The sequence below is a fragment of the Sinocyclocheilus anshuiensis genome, unplaced genomic scaffold (genome assembly GCF_001515605.1).
Source record: "Sinocyclocheilus anshuiensis isolate Anshui unplaced genomic scaffold, SAMN03320099.WGS_v1.1 scaffold88, whole genome shotgun sequence".
In the NCBI taxonomy this organism is placed as follows: Eukaryota; Metazoa; Chordata; class Actinopteri; order Cypriniformes; family Cyprinidae; genus Sinocyclocheilus; species Sinocyclocheilus anshuiensis.
In genome coordinates, this window is record NW_015555728.1 from 501,612 (window position 1) to 507,651 (window position 6,040).

General features: G+C 40.9%; 1 pseudogene; it reads left to right on the top strand.

Annotated features, from left to right (window-relative positions):
- The window catches only part of LOC107672773 (endoplasmic reticulum aminopeptidase 1-like), an 8,503-nt pseudogene that overhangs the window by 1,580 nt on the left and 883 nt on the right, over positions 1 to 6,040 (top strand).

Below are 6,040 nucleotides of genomic sequence, written 5' to 3' on the forward strand. Positions count from 1 at the left end.
GCTTTTTTCTGACTAAAACCTGAATAAATCATAATGCGACAAGAACTATTAATCTGCTGTGTGAAGACTGTTTCTTCTGTTAATCCTACTCTTTTTTTTTTTTCTTCTTTACTCCAGCTGAGAATATTAGAGCTGCCAGACGGCCTGTTTGAGGACCAGTTTGATGTGAGTGTAAAGATGAGCACATACCTGGTGGCCTTCATTGTCTCTGACTTTCTGTCTATCAGCAAGACGAGTCTGCATGGAGTCCAGGTTAGAAGATGATCCGTCTCATACCATTAAAACCACAGAGTTAATAGCAAAGCCTTTAAGTACTGTAAGATCCCACCTCCATCATTTATTACTTTTTTTGACACTCCTCATTGCATTTTTTTAATGTGAATTCAGATTTCAGTGTATGCTGTGCCAGAGAAGATCGACCAGGCAGAGTTTGCTCTGGACGCTGCAGTGAAGCTGCTCGACTTTTATGATGACTACTTTGACATTCCGTACCCTCTACCCAAACAGGGTTAGTTCCACGTAGGCATTTCGTCTACTACTTAAAATGCAAAGGACAGATTTCTGAGTTCACCATTTATATAATCTGCTTTGTAGATCTTGCTGCTATCCCAGACTTCCAGTCTGGAGCAATGGAGAATTGGGGCCTGACCACCTACCGGGAATCAGGCCTTCTTTTTGACCCCCACAAGTCTTCTGTTGCTGTGGTTAATGAGTGAATTGTTCATTCTGTGTCTGTTCTTGTCAGTGGTTTGGTAACCTAGTGACCATGCAGTGGTGGAATGATCTGTGGCTGAATGAAGGTTTTGCCAAGTTCATGGAGTTTGTGTCTGTTAACATCACCAATCCTGAACTGCAAGTTGTAAGTTTTTGTAAAATTGGTGGCCCTTGCTGAAGGACTGGCATTTTATTTCCATACTCACTATTTTACAAACACTCAGCATGAGTTGGATGATAGTCTGTGCTAATATGAAGCCCAATCTTCTTTGTGCCACAGGAGGATTATTTCTTGGGGAAGTGTTTCGAGGCCATGGAGGTAGACTCCTTAAGCTCCTCTCACCCAGTGTCCACACCGGTGGAGAACCCTGCTCAGATACAGGAAATGTTTGATGATGTTTCCTATGACAAGGTGCATAATAAAACTTTGGAATGTTTTCTTTTTCTTGCTATTGAAACTCCATCAAAAGCTTCTTAAAATCATGTTACAATGGTGAATTTCATTTCAGGGGGCTTGTATTCTGAACATGCTGAGAGAGTTTCTGACCCCAGATGCCTTCAAATTGGGCATTGTGAGATACCTAAAACGCTACAGTTACCAGAATACGGTCAATAGTAACCTGTGGGAAAGTCTGACCAATGTGAGTACAAATGACATGTGTGATGCAGATGCATAAAACTCTGCAGTAAACTGTGTAGGCTTTCTTATAATTCATTAGGTGCGGTCACATTTACAGTTGTTCAGCAAATGTTCATGGGCAAAATCCAGTCATTTCAATAGGAATCCATGCAACCTAAGTTGGTTAAGCAAATTCGCCACATTGACCAACAGAAAGTTGCTTGTTTTATAAAAGACTTGAGCTGTGCTTCTTACTGCACTATTGACAGTGGACCTTTTCAGGCTGCGAAATTTCACAGAAAGTTTGCTAATGTGACTGCAGCTTAAGAGTACCAGATCAAAATGTCTCCTGATGTAGTGAGTGTTTTCGGTGTCTCTCTTTGTTATAGGTGTGTGAATCTGATGGTCTGGATGAGGGCAGAATGAAGGGTGATGAGTCTTGCCGGCGCTCAGTCTCACACTCTGGAGCTTCTGTGAGTAAATCATTAAGCTGAACTCTCTTTACCCTGTTTTTAACTGGTGTTGTGATGTATTTCTGTGATATTGTATCTCTTAGAAATGGCACTCTGAAGATGAGCTGGATGTTAAGGCTATGATGGAGACATGGACATTGCAGGAGGGCTTTCCACTCATTACGGTGGAGGTCAGAGGTCGCGAAGTCAGACTAAGTCAAGAGCGTTACCTCAAGAGTGATGACCCCTCACAAACATCTAGGTTCATTATTAATATCAAAGATCTACATTTTCTTCTGAAGCCTGTTTAACCTGAGAGTGATTTTATATTTTTATATGATTTATTTAGGGTTTATGCTTTTGAAAATGTGCTTGCAATTGAGATGTATTACCAGTCCAAATAAGATGTCAACTTCTTGATATGGAATAAGTTTTCTTGCTGAAAAAACAGTGGGGCAGCAGTGAATAATACTCAGCATGAATGAAAGTGAAAGTGACGTGACATGTGGCCAAGTATGGTGACCCATACTCGGAATTAGTGCTCTGCATTTATCCCATCCAAAGTGCACACACACAGCAGTGAACACACACACACCGTGAACACACACCCGGAGCAGTGGGCAGCCATTTTTGCTGCGGCGCCCGGGGAGCAGTTGGGGGTTCAGTGCCTTGCTCAAGGGCATCTCAGTCGTGGTATTGAAGGTGGGAGAGAGCACTGTACATTCACTCCCCCCACCTACAATTCCTGCCGGTATGAGACTCGAACCTACAACCTTGGGTTATGAGTCCGACTCTCTTAACCATTAGGCCATGACTTCCCCCAAATTAATCAGATGAATTATCAATGCATGAATCCAAGTCTCTCAATTCTTGGCACGGTTTTTCCATGCATTATTTTAAAAAATTATATCCACAGAGATAAATAATTTCCAAAGTGAAATCGCTCACAGTAACAAATGCCTCTGTCGTACAGGAGATGCATTGACACATTGCCAGTGGTCACTGTCACTCATGTTACCATAAATCGTGAACTCTGAAAATGAATAACGTCCATTAGTTTGTCACAGCAAGTCGTGCTGTGTATACATGGGACTTTATAAAGATTTATTGAATTACTTTCAGACTCTTGTTTTTCCTTTTTAACGCTTGTTTGTGAGTTTGGCTGTCTTTAATTCTTGATCTTTTGCCGCTTACAGCTTTCTGTGGCACGTTCCATTGACTTACATTACCAGCGGCTCAACCACAGTGCACCGCTTCCTGCTTAAGACCAAAACAGGTATTTGTTTTAATAAAATTTTTTAGTAATATTATGAATTTTGTTCTAATAGTATTATATAAATTGTTTTCATAATAATTTAATGACATTAATTTTCAAGTTTTTAAAAAGTCAAATGTTTAGAGAGAGATGACTTCACATCTCTAAACAACACAAGGTCTGAAGCACTGTAGCACTGATTTCTAACAGCTTTGTTGATTATGTCATGATAGACGTGCTGTATCTGCCAGAGGAGGTGGACTGGATCAAGTTTAACGTGGACATGAGTGGATATTACATTGTGCACTATGAGGGTTCTGGCTGGGATGACCTCATCACTCTGCTCAAACACAATCACACGGCGCTCAGCAGCAATGACCGGGCCAGCCTCATCAACAACGCCTTCCAGCTGGTCAGGTCAGTCCTCAGTCATCTGCGCATGTGCTCTTATTAGTCAGTGAGAAGAAAATGTATCAAGAGTCAGACAAGTAAAGTACTGCAGATCATTCCATAAAAGTGTTGGCAAGTTATCATGCCCTGGTTGATTTAAAAACACCCTCCCTCCATGTGTTCTGGACAGTGTTGGGAAGCTTCCCCTGGATAAGGCTTTAGACCTGACCCTGTATCTAAGCAAAGAGACTGAGATTATGCCAGTGACACAGGGCTTCAGTGAGCTTGTGCCTCTGTACAAACTGATGGAGAAGAGAGACATGGTGGAGCTGGAGAATCAGATGAAGGTCAGTGAGTGAGCATTCATATTTTACCTCCTAGCTTGTGGATTAATTCATTCAGGCTTGAAATAAGCCTCTTTTCAGTCTGTGCAATTCTGATAATAAAACTAAAATAGCTTAACATTTAATAATACATAGTGCAATAAAAATAATTCAAACATACAGTAAAAACGGTAATATTGTGAACTATTGTTACAATTTACAATAACTGATTTCTCTTTTAATACATTTAATATAATACATTTCTGTGATTGCAAAGCTGAATTTTCAGCAGCCATTACTCCAGTCTTCAGTGTCCCATGATCCTTCAGAAATCATTCTAATATACTGATTTGGTGCACGTGAAATATTGGAAATGTGTTGTTTTAAAAAGGCCTTGGGCCTCATTTATAAAACGTGCGTACGCACAGATTTGATCGTAGAGTGTGCGTATGCAAAAATCCACGGCAACGTTCATATTTATAAAAACGGTCTTTGACGTGGAAAAGAGCTTAGCGCCACGTCAGGGTCTGAGCAGACATACACACTTTTGTTTGCCCGAGTGCTGCAGGTTTTTGGAAATATAAGCCCTTATTGCCGCTTGTAAAAGATTTGGACATTGTCAGGTGCTCTTTTATAAGTCAAGGACATTAATTAGACATTGTTTACAGGGCGGAGATCTGAAACTGTTCAGCTGCGCACAATTTCAAAATCATTGCAATTTATAGATTTCACATCTAAAAGAGAGGCGTACGCACGTTTTCTGTGCGTACGTTCGTTCTATGAATCACACGTACGCACTTTGAGAAATGATCGTAAAATCAAATTTAGGATTCTTTCTACGCAGTATTTTATAAATGAGGCCCCTTGTTGGTTGGTTAATTAAAAAAAACTGACCAACAAGGGCTTTCATCTTTCTTTTTTTTTTCTTTGCTTGTTTGTTTTTAAATGTTTATCAACTGTTTATCATGATTATGTAAAGCATATTAAATTATCATTGTGAATTAAATGAGTTGTATAAATAAACTGGCCATGCCTTCTTCCCTGCTGTAGATGTGTAACAAATGTTAATTGTCTCGCTGTGGTCCAGGGCTACATACTGCAGCTGTTCAGGAAGCTCATAGACCAGCAGTCGTGGACTGATGATGGCTCTGTGTCTCAGAGGATGCTGCGCAGCTACCTCCTCCTGTTTGGCTGTGTGCGGGGTCATCCTCCCTGTGTCAGCACCGCTACACACCTCTTCAACCAGTGGAGGGACTCCGATGGCAATATGAGGTTAGTGCTCATCGTCCATTTCTGAAATTTCTTTTTAAACTGTTACCATTAAGATGAAAACTTTGGAAAAGTAACAGCATGTTTTCTTTTTCCCTCTCCTAATGAATGAAACCGTCAAGAGAAATGAATTATTTCTGACCGTTTTTGTCTTTCCATCCTCTAGTCTTCCCAATGACGTGACTATGGCTGTGTTTTCTGTTGGCGCCCGGACTGAGGATGGCTGGGAGTTCCTGTTTGAGAAGTACAAGGAGTCTATGTATGTCTCGATGAAGAGCAGGATAAAGATGGCCCTCACGACCAGCCCTCTCGATCACAAGCTAAAATGGTGAGACATTCAGATAAACATCAGTTTAAGAAAATAAGTATAATCACTAATGTCATCTTTTCTTTGTGTCAGGATGATGGAGCAGAGTCTGGTGGGAGAGGTGATGAAGACTCAGGATCTTCCATATGTTGTGACTTCAGTCAGTAAAAATCCTAAGGCCTACAAACACGCATGGGACTTTTTAAAAGCTAACTGGGACGCTCTAATAAAGAAGTGAGATGCTGATTTAATTAGACACACAATAGTGGTACGTTGTGAGCCCTTTAATGACTACAGACTTTTGTTTATAGGTTTGATCTTGGCTCACACTCTATAGCGCACATGGTAGTAGGAGTGACCAACCAGTATTCCACCAGAGAAATTCTAGCTGAGGTAGGTATTTCTTTTTAGCCAAACAATTAATTGGGAGCTTTCATCAGTTGGTCTAGACCAGTGTTTCTCAACCCTGGTCCTGAGCGCCCCCCAACACTGCACATTTTGTATGTCTCCCTTATCTGACACCCATTTCAGGTCCTGGAGTTTCTTTTAATGAGCTAATGAGTTGAATCAGGTGTGTTTGATTAGGTAGGGTGACCATACGTGCCATTTTCCCAGGACGCGTCCTGGCCAGGATTTATATATTGCCTAAAATATCTAGGTTTTGGCTTTGTTTGCGTGTGCAGACCGATCGGTGTATGACATCAAAATACC